Source organism: Lathyrus oleraceus, chromosome 3, assembly GCF_024323335.1.
Source record: "Lathyrus oleraceus cultivar Zhongwan6 chromosome 3, CAAS_Psat_ZW6_1.0, whole genome shotgun sequence".
NCBI lineage: Eukaryota > Viridiplantae > Streptophyta > Magnoliopsida > Fabales > Fabaceae > Lathyrus > Lathyrus oleraceus.
In genome coordinates this window covers 432,712,625-432,731,157 of record NC_066581.1, presented here as the reverse complement: position 1 = coordinate 432,731,157, position 18,533 = coordinate 432,712,625, and the positions used below count along the sequence as shown (strand labels likewise).

General features: G+C 39.6%; 1 pseudogene; it reads right to left on the bottom strand.

Moving 5' to 3' along the window:
- Nucleotides 1–2,516: 2,516 nt before the first annotated feature.
- The window catches only part of LOC127131582 (plasma membrane ATPase 4-like), a 29,861-nt pseudogene continuing 13,844 nt past the window's right edge, over nucleotides 2,517–18,533 (bottom strand).

Below are 18,533 nucleotides of genomic sequence, written 5' to 3'. Positions count from 1 at the left end.
GCAAATACAGTGAGCAAACAGGTCATTCGTCCTGCACCCAAAGATATTCAGAATGGGGGTAGGAATACTCCAGTCCCATTCATTCTCTACTACTTAAGGCTCATGACGTGCAATTCACAACGTGATCGATAAGTGTTGAATTTGAATTTCCTCCCAGCTTCCCATGATGAAGGGTTATCTTCGAATGATGAAGAGGCTTGTTAATCAACTGGAATCGAGTTGTGCTAAAGCCTATGAATAGAGGTGAATACGATGAGCAAACAGGTCATTCGTCTTGCACCCAAAGATATTCAGAATGGGGATAAGAATACTCCAGTCCCATTCCTTCTCTATTACTTAAGACTCATGGCACACAACTTGGCTCATGATTAACAAATGTTGAATTTTGACCTTTGTAGTGCTTGAATGGTAGTCCTATCTTGTACTGATTTGCATAGCTCGAACTCTCGATCTTGATCTTTGAATCTTGATTGAACTTGGAGATCTAGTATCCATCATCTTGATCACAAGGACTTGCTTTATCAAGTGATCAAGGGTCTTTTGATCACTTGACTAAGCTTGGGGAATTAAGCACAGTTAAAGGATTTAGTCAATCAAAGCATACTTTGATCAACTTAATCGGTGGGAAAATTTAGTTGAAAGTGGATGTACAACTACCTAAAGGGTTAATGTTTATTTGAAATATTTTCTCAAAGCCAAAACTATGGGAACATGCAAAAGTTGGACTATTTCTACACTAAGGGCAAAATAGTCATTTGACAATAATGAACATTGAATTAAAATTCTACATATAGATCCAAATTGAAATTGATTCTAAATTCTAAACTATTTTAGTTTCTAAGAGATTATCTAATTATTTCTAATCCTAAAATTATTTAATCCTCATGGTATTTCTAATTTCTAAAAGGATTAATCTAATTAACCTAAAATTCAATTAAATCCAAATTCTAAAATTAATCAAATTTATACCCAAAGTTAATTATCATCTAATCAAAATCTAATAATTCCTAACAACCTACTGTTTGTAAATCCAAGCTTTCTAATTAATTATGATTAGCAAAACTAAAACAATGGAAAGGGGCCACGTGTCAACAAGATGTAAGGGAACAGGTTAAACTCGCGCGGTAAATCCAAAAACCAGAGATTTGAACTCAAACTCTACTCGTCGGAGCTCCATTTTCTCCGTCGCCTTCGGCGACGGCGAAACTATAGATGCCTAAAATAACAGACCAATTCCTTCATCTTTCTCCTCTGATTTCAGAAATCTCCATGAAGAGGTCCAATTTTCCTTACACATCCTGAATCGAAGCCTATAGACCAAGAACCCTAAACCTGAGACTTGAAATTAAATTACACTCTCTCGGAGTCAAAGCTTAACATGTTAGGGATTTGACTCCCTTATTCCTCTTCTACCTCTAGGTAGCTAACATGAGGCAAAACAGCGAAGACAAGGGAACTTACCGATACAGAGGTCGTCGGAATTCCAAGTACGTTACTCAAAGTTTTCAAATCCTTCTCCTCTTCGTCTCAGAATTCTTTTCTTTTTCACTTTTCTTCTTATTCAAACTTCTCATGAGCTGTGGGATTATACCGTGAGTTCGAGCGAAGGAGTGATGTGATAGAGATTAAAGCTCAACTGATTAGAGCTTCTAATGTTGAAGCTCTAACAATTACGGTAATTGAGCGAATAGTGATGGATGGGGATGAGTTTGCAGAAGTCACATACCAGACTCATGGATGAGGGTGAGAGATGGATTTATAGAGTTGGGGATGGCTAACCAAATTGGGCAGTTCGGGTAGCTCCGTTAGGGAAGCAGTTACCCTTAGTGAGTTCGGAGAGGAAAGTGGTTAAACGGTTAACTGTGTTAGCTCCTCAGTTAGATGGAATTTTGTTAGTGAGTTATTTGGAAAAAGTTAGTTAGTGACAAAATCAGTTAGTGGAAACTCGAGTGTTTAGCTATGTTAAAAATGGGAACTCGAGTTAAGTGAAAAATGTGTTAGTAATTTTTGTTAAATGGTGTTAATCGGCACGTTGGTTGTAATGTAACTTTTCGCGTTGCAGGTTTATTGCCGGTTTTGTATGGTATTGGTTCGCCGTTTAACTTATGAACCATGCTACAAGACTGTCCTTAAAGAGTTCACTACTGTAGAGAAGGTGAAAGGTTTACTAGCTGCGACATCTACTGAACAAGCTCAATCATCTTTACTCAACACTTTCTCCATTGTCTATCCTAATAATGTTGAAGGGATTCTAGAGGAGGGCATGAGTGTTGTCACAAACTGCAGTGGTTTAATTGAAGTTGTCGATCTTCAATCTAAAGTTAAGTCTGCACATGCGTTGTTGCTTTCTTTAGGATGTTTTGATGACGTGTTCGAAGCATTACCGACCCTACTGCATAAGGTTGCTTACCACTGTCACGTTAAATTCGGCGCAGACATGCCATCAAACATTATTTGAAAAAAACTTTCAGTTAAGTCTAACTCATTTGGAACAAAATCCTTAGAAGATGGTTACACTATAGCTGTTGGTGTGGCATGGCAAATTTCATCATGTCGAGTGGAATGTAGAAGACAATACTGTAGAGCCAGATTACTCCTGCCCAACCCCAACCAATTCCTTGTAACTTTGCAAATCCCCAGTTGGCCTATACTGAAATTAATGTAGCAATCTGCTGACCAATGAGGAAGATTTGACTAATAGGGCTCCAGGGCATTCAAGAAACGACCAACCACGAGAATGAGTCACCAATACCAAAGCCTGGATAACTATAATGACTTGCAGATACAAAGCAACCATCATTTCATCATGATTCAGGTGCCTAAGTCCAAGTTTGTCAGGGAAGAATTAATTTTCTTTAATTTCCCAGTGTAAGACCCTAATTTTGACCCTAAGATCCCTCATGGCATCATATCATTGCATTTTGCATTGGCCTCAAGGATCATAGCATCTTGGCTCCTTCCCCTTGGGTGGGAACATTTGTGAGTTGGTTTGAGATCACCAAGCATGCTTGAATTGTATATTATTGCTTTTATTACTTTGTTTACTAACCAAAAGCACAAAAATATGTCATTAACATCTTTTGTTTTGTAGCTTGAGCAATCATAAGATCCAAGGCTTCTAGGAGACCCTATGCTCAATGATATGGCTAGATGAAGTGGAAAGCAAGCATGACAATTGTTCCCAAGGCTCTCATTCATCATATATGCCTCCCAAGTATCTCAATATGTCAATTTGATCAAAGCAAACCAAAAGGCTTGAGGGTTGTTTCCCAAAGAAACCCTAATCCAACTATTCATCAACTATGCCTTGCTCATGAAGCAACCTAAACCCATGATCAAATAAAATCATGGGAAGTTCTTTCACTCATCATTTCATGCATATATGAGCTTATTTGAGTATCCTCAATCATCAATTCATCAAGATTTGAGGTATGGACTTGAGAAGTTGATCAGTCAATTCATCTGATTATTTTGAAATCCACTAAGACCTAACTTTTAATGTGTTTGTCAAATGAAGATGAACCCAAAGAGAAACAATGTTCTTAAGAACCATATGAACAACTTTCATGTTCATAAAAAATTGATTTGAAGCTTGGAAGGTCATCATCCATTTCAAAACATTATAGGTCATTTTGACTGAAACCCTAATTTTGGGTCAACTTCCCAAAGACCTAACTCACTCATTTTTCATGATTTTGAGGTGGGATCAAATGAATTGGAAATTTTAATATGTATACTTAATTTTTTATGTTGAACAAATTTTCATAACCCTAAAATAAATACATGTGATAATGCAAAATATTATAGGTCACTTTGGACCAAAGGTATTGAAATGTGAAAAAGTCCAACTTCAAGTGCCCATAACTTCCTCACAAAAAGTCCAAATGATGCAAAATTTGAGTCCAAATTCATTGTATTGAAACGATCTACAACTTTATTGTTGAAGGTTTTGTCATTTGAAGCCCACACCATTGAAACATAAGGGCTTGAAGTTGTCCCATCTTGGAAATATTCACATACACATGTTTTGCACCTTGGACTTTATGACCAATTTTCACTAATTTCCCAATTCCAAATGAAGTTTTGTTCAATATAATAATTGATCCTCATGTCAAGAAATTTCCAACCATTACCCACAAGGCCATGCTTTATTTTTGGAAGGGGCATTTTCGAAGAGGGGAAGATTTTGGTGCAATTATGGAAACTTGATTCAAACTTCATGCATAATCCAATTACATCATATCTGCACGTCCAAAAATACTATGCTGATGTTAAGCTTGCCAAACCAATAAGATTTGGGCCCTCCATGCGCCTGTACATGCCCATGCATGGAGACCCTCTTCATTCATGCACACATAATTCTCATGCCTTGCTTTGCCTTTCACTATAAATAAGTGTGCTTGGCTTCATTATTCTCCAACCTGAAGGCGCCTGATATGCTGCACAATTGAATCCATAACCATACCTAAAGGAATTCTCTCTTTCATTTCAAAATTTCAGATCTAATTTTCAACTTCATTGGTTGATTATTAGACTTAAAATTCCTTGGCCTTGCTTCATCTTCACCTCAAGAGTAAACTGAAATCAATAGTTGAGGGGAATCGTGCTTCATAGATCCACATTTCCAAGGTTGATGCACAAACTTTTCTTCTTTGAAACTCACTAATTATTGTTTGTTTCTTGTGTTTCTTGGCTTGGCTGAAGTCCACTCATCAGAGGCATTTGAATTGTGTCTTTAATTGTGCAAATCCATGAAGTTCAGATTAAACACCATCTCTCTGTTTTCTCTTCATATGAGAGTCTAGAGGAGAATCCAATGGTACAGGGGTGATGTACATTACCCCATCTGTCTAATGATATATAGATCGCTTCGTTTGGTTGAGTTTTCCATGTCAGCAACTTCCACCGGCGCTTATGCCATGCCAGGTTAATTGTGGACCCTTGGATCTTATCTCCAGATCTAATCTCAACTCTCCATTTTTATGACTTTTTTAAATACTTTATGTTTCTCATTGACTCTGGACTTTGGTGGGCGCACACATGTGGATCGTTTGATGTGCCAGGTCAATTAATGAAATTGATCCAACGCGTGTGGTTTTTTCTCATTTTTTGAATTTCCTTTTATTTTTGTTTATTCCATTTTATTTCAAAAAATCATAACTCTTTCATTTTAATTCCAAAAAATATGGGACCAATTGCATTATTTCCCTTTTAATTTCTAGTTTCTAAAAATGATTTTTAATATTTTTTATTTTATCATTTGATATTTTTTGTGAATTTTCTCTCTTCTGGTTATTTTTAATTCATTTTAAATAGTTTCCAATATTCAAAAAATGCAAAAATATTTTCTTAACCTCTTTGAATGATGATGAATCTATGAAAAATATTCTCATCAATTTATTAACTGATTTGAGATTTATTTGAGATATTAGTTCAATTAGGTTATTTTTTATTCATTTTTAATTGATTAAAAATAGTTTCTGGTTTCTAAAAATGCTAAATTTTTTTGTCAAACCTTGTTTGACCTTGTTGAACTTAGGATGATCCATTTGGACTTTTCAAAGTTGATTTGAAATGGATTTGAAGTTTGACCTTTAATTGTTTATTTTAATTCAAGTATTATTTTAATTTTCAAAAATACCAAAAATATTTTATTTGTTTCTTGACTTCTAAGTTTCATTCTGCTTCTGTTTACTAGTGTTTGACCTTGGTTTCATCTATCTTTGGTCAATGTGCTTTACCTACTTCATTTTGATTCCATTAATGTACATTCTTTTTCTTTTTGATCAATGAGTTAAAGATTGGTGGTTAGCCTTGATGTATAGGAGGTTTAACCTTCCTTGATTCAAATCTAATTCATCTTGATCCAAAGATCAAGTGAATGGCTTTGCATTAAGGATACGTTTCTTCTTAATCAAGCAAAAAACCTAAATCAATACAAGATCATTCTCATTTTCTTTTGGCATGACAAGTTGTAGGAGCTTGGCTTACTAGTTAAGGTCTCTAACTTGTGTTTGTTGCCTATATTTTTATTAACCGGCCTTCGATAGGTGTGACTACTACATTAGTCCACTTACGATTGCTTAATATAGCTCTAAATTTCCTTATGGCACACTAACTCTAACTATTGACCATTAACTTTTAATTCTTGCACTTTACATTAATGCAAATTTAATATTCTTGTACATATTATTCATTTGCTTTTTCCCTTTGCTCACTTGAGCTCATGTTTATGTTAATGCAATTTTCCTTATGCTCCCTTGAGCACATAATTGTGTAAATACTATTGTCCTTGTGTTTTTGTTTTGATTGTTGTGAACCAATTGAAAATGGACAAAAGGACTTATAATTTAGGACATTCCCTATGCAAAATGGAGTCAAAGAACAACTAGGCCTCATGCCTTTAGAGTGCTATAAATGTCAAAGAGCAACTAGGCCTCATGCCTTTAGAATGCTTAATGTTGAAGATGAATTGAAAGGACCTAATCTCTAAACTTACTCTTGTCCATTCTTTGTTTGCTTTGTGGAACTTTTTGATGTGTGTGTTCTTGTGCTAGAGATTCCAACTTGAGCCTAATTGAAGAACCATTGTCATGAGCATCCAAAGTGAGAGATACAAAAGCTATTGGAAGATTCCTAGGAGCTTGTTTGATTGTGTGATTGATTGCTTGAGTATTTGCTTATTTGCTTGCTTATTCCAAAGGATGGGAGCTACTTGGATCATCACTATGATCTCAAGAAGGGAACATTTGTGGTTTTATTTCTCTTCCTTCACCTCTTGTATGTTTAGGACTTAGCCATTCTTCTTCTTCCCTCCACTCTAACCCAAGCCAAAACTTTTGTGCCAACATTAACACTTGTTTTCAAAATTAGAAACCTAAGCATTATGCTTTTGATTTTCAAACTTTATTTTCACAACACTTTTTGAATTAAATCCTAAGTCAACTTTGACCATATTTTGTAAATACTTTTCATTGGTAAATACAACTCATTCAATTGTTTTTGTGGTTTCAATGGCCACTTCTTACCAAAGCTTTTCATAAACATTAGCTATTAGGTTTGAGTTATCCTTGAAGTTGATATAATACTCACCTATATCCTTAGTGATGGACAATAAGACTTCTATGCTTATTATAGGGTTAACCCCTCACTAGCATGTTGAAGCTATCATCACATGATGGATTTGTGGTTTTAGGTTGAGTTTCTCCCTTGGATAACAAAAGAACTTAAGGCTTTTGGACCAATCAATTCACCAACTTGTTTTGAGATTTTTACCCCGAACTACGAGGCTCTGATCCTAATATTTTTTAAGATGGTATGTAGGCAATGGGTTTATCCATTCAAACACAAAAAATTGTAAATAATTTGTACATTCTTCTCTCATCTCCCCAATCATGTTTGCACAAATAAAATTTTCACAAATACCAACCTACCTTTACAACAAATTGTGAAAAGGATTCCCTAGGAGTACCTAGGATGTTTTGGGTGCTTAAAACCTTCCCATTGCATAATCAACCCCCTTACCTCGATCTCTGACATTTTTATTAGTTTTTTATTTGATAAAACTTCTCTATTTTTATTCGCTTTCTAACCTTTCCTTTGGATAAATAGAAGTGCGGTGGCGGCTCGAATTGTATGATTTACTTTTGATTTAGTCAATAAATCTAAAGGTAACGAATACCCTGCTACAGAAAAGTGGCGAATCTGCTGGGGATATTTGCCTAGTGGGTTTTACCTACTTTTCACATTCGTTGTATTGTATTGTGTATATTATTTTGTGACATACTTTTGTGCAATTTGGGATTATTGTATTGTATGTAATGTATGAATTGCTTGATATACTAATTGCTTGTGTGCTTGGTGATCTTTGTGAGATGAGTTCTATCCCCGAACTCGAGTGCACTTAGGATAGGAGAATGGCATAGTCTTGTTGGCTTGTGTGGAGTTATTCCTTAGCAAGTTGGCTTGCAAGCCCATTCACTTGGTGGAGGTCATGTTGGGATCAATAATGTCACACGAGTAGTCGTGGTTAGGCATTACTCTTTCCAATATAGACCTTAGAAGCCAAGGACCTTAGTTTACCAAGCTCATCTTGGCCTATTCTTAGGAAGTAGTGCGAAGGTCATTCAAGTGTAAGATTTGATACGATTGTTACGCGATACTACATTCATAAGAGTCTCTCTTGAGAATATTTTTGGAATACGAGTAGTCGTTTATCCGATAATATCCGAAAGATGGGACGATGACTATGGGAACCTCTTGTAGAATATGACTGGCAGGTTTAACCCTAGTACACTCCCTTTGGGTGGTTCTTAACCGAGACTCCATGCTCGTGACTTGCAACAAACCCTTGATTCATGGTTGATTTGTTCTTGTGTATCCTTAATATCAATGGAACTTGGGTTTTGATAAGGTGTAAACCATAATCCACCAAAATGGATGATTGATATTAAGGATGACTTGATCCATCCCATTACCTTTGTGTGGTGTGCTTTGCTTGATCCTTGAGTGTGATTGTTGCATCCATGCATTCATGCATCGATTTGCATCCATATCATCAACAATGAGAAAATTTTCAAGGAACTTAAGAGGTATATTTGCAAATTTTCAGACATGGATAAACAAAGAAGAAATATAAAGAAGTACAGTTTTAGACAATCCGACTTGAAAGAGTTAAGGAGTTTGACATCCTATGTACTAGATCCCTTGGAGTTTCAAGGCTCGTCATGGGAAGCTTCTGTCTATTCTTGCTACTCAAGTGGATAAAGGACTGATGAGTGTATTGGTGCAATTCTATGATCCCTTGTACCGTTGCTTCACATTTTCGGATTTCCAGCTTTTGCCTACGCTTGAGGAGTATGCCTATCTTGTGGGTATACCTATTCTAGATCAGTTGCCGTTCAGTGGCTTGGAGAGAGTGCCTACTTCTCAAAAGATTGCTGATCTGTTGCATATAGATGAATCTCTGGTTGGTGCTCATATGACAACCAAAGGTGGAATTCAAGGTCTCCCTTCTGAGTTCCTCATTGCTCAAGCTATTTTGAATGGGAAGGCCATCAATGAGGATGCCTTCGAGGCCATATTTGTACTTCTCATTTATGGGCTAGCGTTATTCCCCAACCTTGACAAGTTTGTGGATGTGAACGCTATTAGGATTTTCTCTACTCTTAATCTCGTTCCTACTCTGTTGGGTGACACTTATTTCTCTTTGCATATGAGGAATGCAAAGGGTGGTGGTACCATTGTGTGTTGTTTGCCTCTGTTGTACAAGTGGTTTATTTCGCACTTGCCACAGACAGTCGCCTTCAAGGAGAACAAAGGATGTCTGCGGTGGTCCACGAGGCTTATGTCTCTCACTAATGATGATATATTTTGGTACAACCATGTATACGATAATGTGCAGATTATTGACTCTTGTGGTGAATTCTCCAATGTGCCTCTTCTTGGTACATGTGGTGGGATTAACTACAACCCCGTTTTAGCACTTCGTTAGCTTGGGTTCCCCTTAAAGGATAAACTTAATAATGTTCTGTTAGAAGGTGTGTTCTTTCAAGAGGGTAAAGATCCCCAAAGCTTGAAGGGCAGGATGGTCCGCGCTTGGCGCAAGATTCATAGGAATGGAAGGAAAGAGCTTGGTCCGAAGAGCTGTATTGCTTTGGAACCCTATACCTCGTGGGTGAGGAGGAGAGCTTCCGAGTACCTTATGCCTTATGAGTATCCGAGACCTACACCTTTGGTTATGGCTGGACCTTCAACCCTCCCTGACCAAGGAGTAGAGGAGTTGAGAGACGAAGACCGTTCACGTGCTTGGATTCATGAACGAGAGGAGCTACTTCAGCAGCTTAGAGATAAGGATGCATTGATAGAGTTTCTTGAGCATCAGGTTATTGACGAGCCTGATAATGTGGTGACTTCTCTTCTTCCTCAGTCTTCCAAGTTTTGGAAGAGGAAGTACGATCGACTCGCCAAAGAGAAGGCGAATATGGAGGCAGCCTATGAGCGAGAGGTGAAGAGGCTTCGTGCAGGTTATCTTCCGGTCTCGAGAGCTTTGGACGATTGTTTCTAGGGTTCCATAGGATGTTCATTTTCCTTCTCCCTTGTATTGTATTTGGTTACCAAGACTGTACTTCTTTGGTGTAAATTTTTTTCCAGATATTATTGATATGATATTTCCATATATGTCTAAATGATTAATATTTCCAACATTTGCAAATAGAACTCAAAAATTCCTCTGATTAAAAAATAAATCATATGCACAAGCATTGCATGCATCATGTGCATAAGCAGGTTTTGCTCCAGGCTTCTTGTTCAATGGTCTAACTCTGTATTCTTCATTTATTTTGAAGACAAGCTGACTCACCGGTACTACACTAGAGCCAACTCCTCAAGACTAATGGATCACCTTGAACAAGAGAACAAAGAGATAGAGGAGGAAGTGGAAAGATTGACTGCCCTGATGGAGTCTTTCTTGGCCACTCAAGGCCAGTGTACTCCAACGCCTTCAACTCCTCCTCAGAGGACAGTCATCTTTGAGATTGCCTCTTCAACAGTGCCTGCTGCCAGTGCCCATTTCATGCCTACTGCTATGCCAGCCGAGTTTCCCCAGGGGATGCCCGCGAATTTTGTTCCTGAGGGTCTCGCCCCAACGTTTGCTTCTCTGTCGGCATCTAGCCCGGTTCTTGCTGTGCCACCTCTGGTCGTGCATACTATGCCAAGAGTAGACGACACCATCTATCACTCTGATCCATCTGAGGGCCCAGACGTGTATGAAAAAATGGATGCTATGAATGATCAGTTCCTTGAGCTTTGCAAGGAACTCAAAACTCTCAGAGGGAAGGACCTCTTTGGCAAGTCTGCTGTTGAGCTCTGCCTGGTTCCAAATGTCAAGATCCCTGTAAAATTCAAAGTGCCTGACTTTGAAAAGTACAAGGGAAACACTTGACCTCTCAGCCACTTGGTTATGTACGCCCGAAAATGTCGACTCAGACCGACAATGATCAACTCCTCATTCATTATTTCCAAGACAGCCTGTCCAATGCCGCCCTAAGATGGTATATGGGTTTGGACAGCGCCAACATCCGATCCTTCAACGACCTTGGCGAAGCCTTCGTCAAGCAGTACAAATATAACGTGGATATAGCTCCCGATAGGGATCAATTGAGGGCCATGTCCCAGAAGGACAAGGAAACTTTCAAGGAGTATGCCCAGAGGTGGCTAGAATTAGCTGCACAGATTGTGCCTCCGCTGGAAGAGAAAGAAATGAACAAGATCTTTCTGAAGACCTTGAGCTCATTCTATTATGAGCGGATGATTGCCAACGCTCCTTCTGACTTCACCGAGATGATGAATATGGGGATGTGTCTGGAGGAAGGAGTCAGGGAAGGGCGCCTGACTAGAGAAGAAGGCTCTTCTACCATACGATATGGGGCATTTGGAAAGAAGAAAGATGGTGAGGCACATGCTGTGACCTCCCATATCAAATCCAGAAGACCCTCTGTGAAGAGGAAGACCGTGCGTTCCGCCGGTAACCAGCATCAGGTGGCTCACATAGCACCTATTTTCAGAGAAAACCAACACTATCAGCATAACAACCAGCACCGTGTTTGCACTGTCAATGAGAGGGGATGTCGTCAAGTTAGAAAGGACATCTAAGAAATGCTGGACGAAGGTGTAATTGAGATACTTCAAAATCGTGATGAGGATGATGAAGTCAATGTGATATCGTCGGTATTCAGGATCCCCGAGCCTGTTGTCATCTGGTATGATGGCATCAAGAAGAAGGCTTCTCCTGCTCTCATAATCAAGCCAGCTGGCCCTGTGCCATATTCTTCTAATAAGTCTGTTCCCTATCGTTACAATGTTGTTGCATTGGAAGATGGGAAGGAGGTGCCTCTACCCTCTACCTCTGTTGTTAACATTGCTGATGTCAGTGGCCTGACCCGTAGTGGTCGTGTTTTCTCGGCGCCGCCGAAACCTCAGGCTGACACCAGAAGGGCTGATGTTGCTGATTGTGTTATTCGTCCGGTTGGGAATTCTTCGAATTCTCCAAATCCGGCACTTGCGGTTAATAGACCTGCCGCCGCTGTTAAAACTCTTGTCCCTGTTGGCCAGAATGGCATGATGAAAGAGGACTGTGATGAGATGCTAAGGCTCATCAAGAGGAGTGAATACAACATTGTAGATCAGCTTCTATAAACGCCATCAAAGATCTCCGTGCTATCTTTGTTAATGAATTTTGAGCCACACCGAGAAGCTCTACAAAAGGTGTTGGACGTGGCGTATGTAGATCATGACGTCACCATAGAATAACTTGACAGTATTGTTCCAAACATTACCGCTTGTAACAATTTGAGTTTCTGTGATGCTGATCTCCATGAGGAGGGAAGAGACCACAATTTGCCACTTCACATCTCAATGAACTGTAAAGATGATGCCATATCTAATGTGCTGGTAGACACTGGATCATCATTGAATGTGTTGCCAAAATCCACTCTCGCCAGACTTTCTTATCAGGGGCCTCCCATGAGGCAGAGTGGAGTGGTAGTAAAAGCTTTTGATGGATCCCGCAAAACTGTGATTGGCGAAGTTGAACTCCGAGTCAAGATTGGACCAAGTGATTTCCAGATCACTTTTCAGGTCATGGATATTCACCCATCATATAGTTGTTTGTTGGGAAGACCATGGATTCACGAGGCAGGCACCGTGACATCCACCCTACACCAAAAGTTGAAATTTGTCAAGAACAAAAAGTTGGTGGTGGTAGGGGGAGAGAAGGCTCTCTTGGTTAGCCATCCGTCTTCCTTTTCTTACATCGATGATGAGGATGAGGTTGGAACGCCGTTCCAAGCCTTATATATTGCTGAACCTTCTAAGAAAGGAACTTCTTCATTTGCGTCCTACAATGATGCGAAGTTGGCCATTGAGCATGGCACAACTACTGGTTTAGGAAAAATGATCAAGTTGGAAGACAATAAATCCCGGGCTGGCATAGGGTACTCTTCAGGCACTTTCAACAAACATGAGATGTTTCAGAGTGGTGGGTTCATCCACACCGTCCAAAATGAGGAAGCTGTTGTTGTTGTGGAAGATGATGCAGAGGAAGATTCTGGCAACTTTGTCATCGCTGGAGGGGTCTGCAATAACTGGGTCGCTATTGATGTTCCAACAGTTGTCCATAAGTCAACGTAATGTTCATTTTTGTTTAAAAACCCTTCTCCCATGCCAAAAGGAGAAGTGATGACATTGTTGGCCCATAAATACAATGATATTTCATTCAATAAATTCTTATTAAATGTTTGTTTTTCCAATTATTTTCACTTTTTGCTTTTTGCATGAAATTGATGATCACATAAAACCCTAAAAATAGAATAAAATCAATCTTTTCATCTGCATAATGATTTGCCTTGTTTGAATTCTAAAATCTCTTTTATATCCAAAATCATTATGCAGGTCGATCAAACCCATTGAACATAATGATCCAACACCATCTCCCAACTTTGAGTTCCTTGTATTTGAGGCCGAAGAAGATGATGTTGAAGAGATTCCTGATGAGATTACCCGTATACTTGAGCACGAAGAGAAGATCATTCAGCCACACCTTGAGAATCTAGAAACAGTCAACTTGGGGTCTGAAGATTGTGTTCGTGAAGTGATGATTGGGGCACTCCTGGAAGAGTCTGTAAATAAGGGGTTGATTGAGTTGCTACGAGAATACGTCGACGTCTTTGCCTGGTCATATGAAGACATGCCTGGTATGGATACTGATATCGTGCAACATTTCCTGCCTTTGAAGCCTGAGTGCGTGCTTGTGAAACAGAAGCTCAGAAGAACTCATCCTGACATGGCAGTGAAGATTAAAGAAGAAGTTCAGAAGCAAATTGATGCGGGGTTTCTGGTGACTTCTACATATCCTCAATGGGTGGCCAATATTGTGCCCGTGCCTAAGAAAGATGGAAAAGTCCGAATGTGTGTGGACTATAGAGACTTGAATAAAGCTAGTACGAAAGATGATTCTCCTCTACCACATATTGATATGTTGGTAGATAATACAGCTAAATTCAATGTCTCTCGTTTATGGATGAATTTTCCGGATATAATCAGATCAAAATGGCACCCGAGGATATGGAGAAGACAACATTCATCATACCTTGGGGAACATTTTGTTATCGAGTGATGCCCTTCGATTTGAAGAACGCCGGAGCCACGTATCAACGAGCTATGACTACATTGTTTCATGACATGATGCACAAGGAGATTAAGGTGTATGTTGATGATATGATTGTGAATTCAAGAACGGAAGTTGAACATGTCGAGCACTTGTTGAAGCTTTTTCAGCGTTTGAGGAAGTATAAGCTTCGTCTGAATCCTAACAAGTGTACATTTGGAGTCCGTTCTGGCAAGTTATTGGGCTTTATTATCAGTGAGAGAGGTATTGAAGTTGATCCTGCCAAGGTCAAAGCAATACAAGAAATGCCTGCGCCCAAAACGGAGAAGTAAGTCCGAGGTTTTCTTGGCCGCTTGAATTATATTTCCAGATTTATATCCCACATGTCTTCCACATGTGCACCAATATTCAAGCTCCTCCGGAAAGATCAGCGTCATGATTGGACCGAGGATTGCCAGAAGGCATTTGACAGTATTAAAGAGTATCTGTCCGAGCCTCCGATTCTGTCTCCGCCTATGGAAGGGAGACCCCTGATTATGTATCTGAAAGTTCTTCAAGACTCAATGGGTTGTGTCCTAGGTCAGCAAGATGAAATAGAAAAGAAAGAATATGCCATTTACTACCTGAGTAAGAAGTTCACCGATTGTGAGTCTCGATACTCAATGCTTGAGAAAACATACTGTGCTTTGGCTTGGGCTGCTAAGCGCTTACGCCAGTATATGTTAAATCATACGACTTGGTTGATATCCAAAATGGATCCAATCAAGTATATCTTTGAGAAGCCTGCTTTAACTGGGACGATTACCCGTTGGCAGATGCTATTGTCTGAGTATGATATTGAGTATCGAGCTCAGAAGGCATTAAAGGTGGTATCTTGGCTGACCACTTGGCACATCAACCAATTGAGGATTATCAGTCTGTTCAGTACGACTTCCCTGATGAGGAGATTCTGTATTTGAAGATGAAAGATTGTGATGAGCCTGCGCTCGATGAAGGGCCAGAGCCTGGTTCCCGATGGAGCATGGTGTTTGATGGCGCTGTAAATCAATATGGGAATGGTATTGGGACAATGATTATTACTCCTCAGGGCACACATTTTCCTTTTACAGCAAGGCTCACTTTCAAATGAACGAATAATATGGTGGAGTATGAGGCCTATATTATGGGATTAAAAGAGTGCATTGATCTTAGGATCAAGCATCTGGATGTTTATGGTGATTCGGCCCTTGTTGTTAATCAGATTAAGAGTGAATGGGAGACGAATCAGCCTGGCCTCATCCCATATAGAGATTATGCGAGAAGGATTTCAACTTTCTTTACTGAGGTTGACTTCCATCATATTCCTCGAGATGAGAATCGGATGGCAAATGCTCTTGCTACGCTTGTTTCTATGATTGTGGTGAGACTCTGAAATGAGGTTCCCAATATCACTGTGATGCGCTTGGAAGACCAGCTCATGTATTTGCAGTAGAAGAAGTGAAAGATGATAAGCCATGGTATCATGACATCAAATGTTTTCTTCAGAGTCAGATTTACCCGCCTGGGGCATCTGTGAAGGATAGAAAGACTTTGAGGAGATTATCTGGCAGTTTCTACCTTAACGGCGATGTGCTTTATAAGAGGAATTTTGACATGGTTCTGCTCAGATGCGGGGATAGACACGAAGCAGACCTGTTAATGACTGAAGTCCATGAGGGTTCATTTGGTACTCATTCCAATGGACATGCCATGTCAAAGAAGATGTTGAGAGCAGGCTACTATTGGTTGACAATGGAGTCTGATTGTTGCAAGTATGTGAAGAAATGTCATAAGTGTCAGATTTATGCGGATAAGATTCATATTCCCCCGACACTTTTTAATGTGATTTCATCACCATGGCCTTTCTCCATGTGGGGAATTGACATGATTGGCATGATAGATTCGAAAGCGGCCAACGGTCACAGATTTATTCTCGTAGCAATTGATTACTTCACCAAGTGGGTTGAAGCGGCATCGTATGCAAACGTGACCAGGCAGGTGGTTGTGAAGTTCATCAAGAATCAACTCATATGCCGTTATGGTGTGCCAGATAAGATCATTACTGATAACGGATCTAACTTGAACAACAAGATGATGAAAGAGCTGTGTAGCGAGTTCAAGATTGCACATCATAATTCTTCTCCTTATAGATCCAAGATGAATAGGACGGTTGAAGCTGCTAATAAGAATATCAAGAAGATTATCCAGAAGATGGTTGTTACATATAAAGATTGGCATGAGATGTTGCCATTTTCTTTCCATGGATATCGTACATCTGTCCGCACTTCAACAGGGGCAACCCCTTTCTCTCTTGTTTATGGCATGGAGGTTGTTCTCCCAGTAGAGGTGGAGATCCCGTCAATGAGAGTCTTGATGGAGGCCAAGTTGACTGATGCTGAATGGGTTCAGAGTCGTTATGACCAACTGAATTTGATTGAAGAGAAGAGGTTAACTGCCATGTGCCATGGTCAGTTATATCAGCAAAGGATGAAGAAAGCCTTTGATAAGAAGGTCAAGCCTTGTGTGTTCCGAGAAGGTGATCTTGTGCTCAAGAAAGTCTTGTCTTTCGCGCCCGATTTCAGGGGCAAGTGGACTCCAAACTATGAAGGACCATATGTTGTCAAGAGAGCCTTTTAAGGAGGTGCTTTGATACTTACAACTATGGATGAGGAGGATTTCACTCGTCCTGTGAATTCAGATGCAGTCAAGAAATACTTTGCCTAAAATAAAAACAGAATAGCTCGCTAAGTTGAAAACCCGAAAGGGCGGCTTATGCAAAAATGAGCGTCTCGGTGGATTGAAAACCCGAAAGGGCGATCCAGGCAAAAGTTAGAGACATAAAAATGAATATATATATCCCGCTAGATTGAGTACCTCACCTTGGGGCAACCTAGGCAAAAATTAGGGATTTGGCAAGTAACTGCATCCTGACAAGACTTTGTTCTACCAGTTGTCTTCTGTCAAGGAATTTCGCTCAGTCATCGTCAACTGAAGCTTCAAATACATTGGATTCAAATTTGGTGGAGAAACGATCATTATGTTCAATGTAGCCCTTTTCCAATATATATCACCAATTTTAAATTTGTAAAGATCCATGGAGTCTCGCCATTTGCAGACTACCATTCCATCAAATAAATTTGAGCCTTTATCCAATTCTTCGCACTCTTATTTATTTTTGTTCAACAAATATTTTGCATGTTTTAATTGATAAATATCATTGTCTTAAATAAATAAAATTTTCATAAATTGTTTTTAAACAAAGTGAACATTCACAATGACAAAAAGGGTAATTGGGACATCTTCAGTGCTCTCCCAAGGATAGTATGATCTCCGAAAGGGTAACACATTTCTTCATATTCCCAGCATACTTGTATCCTCTTCATTATCTTTCAGGTTGTCTCCTGCACAAGCGCAGAAGAAAACTTAAGCATCACCAAGTTCCCTAGAGAGTCCGGAGCTTCGGTCCCATTTTGTTTGGAGGAGTATATCTCTAACATCCTACCAAATCCCCAGATTTGGAGTTTGGTCTTAATCTTCTAGCTCCCCAGTGAGGCTGGATCTAGCATCTGTGTTACCAATTATATGGTTGTCATCCCTATTGTGGATAGACCTAAAATCCCTTATAAGTTGGTAAATTTGGCATGCTATCTTTTCGAGGAAGTTGGTCTTCCCTCATTCAGATTGGAATTCTCCCGCAGAGTGAGCAGGAAATCCCTAGCATGAGTGGAATTCTCAACAATTTGGTTTGTAGCTTATCCCCTGTGGATTCGCCTACATTGGTATCCAACAGGTTTGGCTTTGTTCACCCTCAACAGGGTTGATCCCACTTTTTACTCCTCAGTACGGTCTTCAGCAGTGCTTCCCCATTGGATTTATCTGATCAAAGCCTGTTTGTTATTTTCCTCCTGAGTAGAGCGGGTGTTGAAATTTTTTATTTTCTATCCCCAACGGAGTGGTGTTTCTCTTCTCCTCGGCAGAGATTGTTTCTCCAGCAGTGCGAGGAAATTTGTAGGTTTTGGAACTTTTTGATCGGTGGTTGTTCCCCACAAAGTTTCATCTCTCTCCTTGGTAATTTCCCTAGTAGAGTTGCTTCTATGGCGGATTTTATCCGTGTTTAGCTTCCCAACCGAGATTTTACCTGATTACAGTTTGGCGTTGGGACTTCTGAGGAAGATGTGTTGATTCCTTCCCTCAACGAAGTGACTGGTTCTCCTTCTCCTTGGTAGAGATATTTCCTTCCGTTGATTAGAAGTGAATTTTGGTGGATGTGCTCCTATTTGGTGGTTGTTCCCCACAAAATTCTACATCACCTCCTGATAAGATCCCCAGTAGTCGCTTCTCTAACTGATCT